Here is a 3,864-nt window from a genome sequence, read left to right as displayed (position 1 = left end):
GAACGCCCAAAACCACAGCACGAAAATGCAAATTGCCCGGGTTTTTTTAGTCGTTAGTTTAGCAGAAGATAAAAAAAAAATAGCTTGATTTTGCAAAATATGTTTTAACTATATTTTATACTCAAAAAAAGTTGAAAGAGAGTTTATGTTTTGTTCAATGGTTTTTTGTAAGTCCAAAACTAAAAGAGTCAGATATGGGTTATGAACCAAAGTGACGGGGTGACGAGTGAGTTAAAACCGGATTTGTCTGTCCGTCCTCTATCCGTCCCCCGTGCAAGTTTAACTTGAGTAAATTAGATATCATGATGAAACCCGGTAAACGTATTTTTTGGGCCCCATGAAGGTTAAGTTCGAAGATGGAAAAAATCGGCCCACTGCCACGCCCACAAAATGGCGAAAACCGAAAACCTATAAAGTGTCATAACTAAGCCAAAAATAAAGATATTAAAGTGAAATTTGGCACAAAGGACCATTAAAGGGATTTTTGGGACGTAATTTTTAAAAAAAGGGGGCCCCCGCCCCTACTAATTTTTTGTACATATCTCGAACACGCAGCTTTGTCAACCAAACCTCAGAGTCTTTTTTTAGGCATTTTCATATACAGTTCAAAAATGGAAGAAATCGGATAATAACCACCCCCACCTCCCATACAAAGGTTATGTTGAAAATCACTGTGCCTTAACCGACAACAAAAACGTCAAAAACAAAATTTTACGGAAGAAATGGCGAAAAAAGTCACCCATTTTTTTTAAATTAAATTCGTGGCGTCGCCCAATGGACCAAAAACCATATCTCGGGAACCTGAGGATTTAATAAAATTCGGATATAATTTTTTAACATCCTGATGACATGAGAAATATGAGTGAAATCGGTTAAAAAACCCGACTCTTCCAATATAACCTATTTTGAATTCCATCTGATGCCTTCTTTGTATAATATACATATACATTTGGAACCAATGATGATAGCGGAATAAAACTTTCACAAATCGTATTTGAGCGAGGTATCCCTTTGTGGAAAATTTTCGTGATCGGACTTTAAATTTTCGGTTCCTGATATCGAACACGAAGAACTCAGTGCCTAACCTAACATAACCTAATTTTTTACCAAAAAAAATCGGTACCTTTAGACATTTTCATGTAATTCAGAGGGCATCATTTTTTTATTCCAAAAAAATTGCAACAACGGTATCTCGATTATCCTTTTTTCATGGAGAGTATAAAAAAGTTCGGTGACCCCGAAAAGGGCCCTTCCCATTGTTTTCCAAGAACGGCTGAACCGATTTGGCAGAAATTTTTTGGGAAAGGGAGTGAGGACCCGAGCACGGGCTAGGATACTTTTTTTTTGTTTTATGTTAAAAGCCAAATCAAAAAATAAAAGAAAACTATATTTCAAATCATTAGAAGGGTTAAATATTCATGTAAGAATATTTAAATATGTTTTTACTAAAAAAATAATATCGCACATCTACTGCCCGGGTACAGTAAATTTTGTACTGTTCCCACGATTAAATGGGTTCTACGCAACCGGAACAGACCGGACTGTGAATCGGAAGGACTGTCAATAAATTTTGTTTATACACATACATACATATGTATAAGTGGATTATTGTTGTTAGTCTCCGCTTCGAAAAGCTGATTAACCAGATCGATGGTGCTGTGACACACATCTCAAGTGTTTTAGACGAGCGTACGCTTCGGGAGGTCCCAATATCGACCAGTATCTTGCCAAGACTTAACATATCTTCACGGCATAAAAAGAAGACTAATGGCAGTTGGAGAGTGTATCCTTATAGAATATAACTAGTTGTAAGCAGTTCGGTAAGAGCTCGGGCGACTCTCGTGGTGCGAGAGGGCGTACAATCGCCGCTGGGTATTTCTCTTGGCTCTGCAATACCTCTTTTTAGCTAGTCAGTTCCTAATTTTAAATCGACTTTTCAAAGGATCGATTTTTGATAGCTGAGTTTTTCACTTTTCGTCGAAGGAACTCATTAAAATTATATATAGATGCATGCATTTGTTTATAAATAAATAACCATCTTTTGTTTTATGTGAAAAGTATAAAATAAATAAAATTTGTATTTCCGCTTTATGCTAGTCCTTAGTGCTAACGCAAATCATACATAACAACAAATTGTTTTGTACAAAAATAATATAAAAATATTTTACAAAAAGTTTCATTATTCCTGCTTTGCACGTTTTTTAAATTTTATTTATTATAAATAAAATATTCCAAGGACTGATGCTCAGCTTCTAGTTTAGAATCCTCTTTGGCCGCTCGAAAGCGATATTTGTCATTGCTGCCTGCTGCAGCAGGGCACTTGCACCAGATTGAAGTAGATTGAGGCCATCAGTTGCGCCGCCGACGTGTTGGCACTTTTGAGACATGAGTAGTTATAGTACGCCGCATATGCAGTGAGATCTGTAGGAATACTGAACGATAGTATATATGTATATATATATAGAAGGAGTATATAGCATATGCTTTATTATTTTCATACGAATTTCATTTGCATAAACTCACTTTGTATACAAGGAGTCATTCATCAGCTCGTATTTGTTTTGATAGGCACGTATCTTCACCGGGCACAGATCGTGAAGGCGACAGCATCGATCCATATCCATTTCAGTGCCCAAATCGCTGTAGGTTTCCGCAATGTCGCCGGTGCCACACCACTTTGTGCCTGTGGAATAATAAATTTTATTTTACTCATTGTACTCACTACCATCGCCACTCGCTTGAAATATTCAAAGTCTAGTAACAATTATGGAGATCGCGTACGCGTACGTCATACTTGGGTAGTATTTGATATGGCATGCATTAACCTCCATTAGTTGTTTTTATTGTTGTGTGTGTGCCTTAATTACTTACCCGGTATGATGCCGCTCAATAATGAAAATGGACTTTTCGGAAATATATTTGCCGTCAAATTTGAAGCGCCATTATTCGCGGGACTGTCGTTGCTCGCACTGACATCTATGGACTTGCCGCGATTGCGCGAAGCATATGTTAGCTTGTCGACACGCTCACACTGGTTCATGAGTTTCAGCATTTCCTCGAATGTTATTCGCAGCGGCCGATTGTATTTGGAAAGTCCTTCGAGTAAAGTTTTTCCATCGCTTTCATTGCTAGTTGGGGAGAATGACAAACGGTACAAGATTATTTACGTCAATTTTCATATACATACATATATTTATTATTGAAATATATTGAGGGTTATAGAAAAAGTCATATCAGTTCAATATAAGGCAGATTGATCCAGTCACTCGCCTGCAGTATACTCGTATGCTGCAAATTCTTGTATGTAGAATCCCTGCACACCGCATTTAAAGCCAACGGGTCCCTAGTAACTCCGCAGTCAAATAAACTATTTGTAATCTAATTTACAACTATTATGATTCGCTAACTAGTCAGCCGACTGTCTTACGAGGTAATTGTCCTAACATTTGTAGTAGTACAAACTAGAACTTTCAGCATTTCCAGTATCAGTTCATAAAGCAAAAATCGTTCGGGTGTCACTGAATATTTTATACTCTCGCAAGATAAAGTGATAATCGAGATACCGTTATTAGCAACTTTATTGCGAGAGTATAAAAATGATGCCCTCTGAATTACATGAAAATATCTGAGAGATTTACCGATATTTTCGGTGAAAATTAGGTTAGGTTAGGTTAGGCACTGAGTTCTTCGTGTTCGATATCAGGACCTTGAAAGTTATAGTCCGATCACGACAATTTTTCCACAAGGGATATCTCAGCTCAAATACCGTATTTGTGTAAAGTTTTATTCCGCTATCATCATTGGTTCCTAATGTATATATTATACAGAGAAGGCATCAGATGGAATTCAAAATAGCGTTATATT

The 3,864-nt window shown here is 37.0% G+C and overlaps 1 pseudogene; it reads right to left on the bottom strand.

The window, feature by feature from the left end:
* Positions 1-2,188: 2,188 nt before the first annotated feature.
* Positions 2,189-3,154, bottom strand: LOC126767021 (uncharacterized; annotated as a pseudogene).
* Between the last annotated feature and the right edge of the window lie 710 nt (positions 3,155-3,864).

This window comes from Bactrocera neohumeralis, unplaced genomic scaffold (assembly GCF_024586455.1).
Source record: "Bactrocera neohumeralis isolate Rockhampton unplaced genomic scaffold, APGP_CSIRO_Bneo_wtdbg2-racon-allhic-juicebox.fasta_v2 ctg3625, whole genome shotgun sequence".
Taxonomy (NCBI): Eukaryota; Metazoa; Arthropoda; class Insecta; order Diptera; family Tephritidae; genus Bactrocera; species Bactrocera neohumeralis.
The sequence above is the reverse complement of the archived record's forward strand: the minus strand, read 5'-3'. Positions and strand labels throughout refer to the sequence as shown.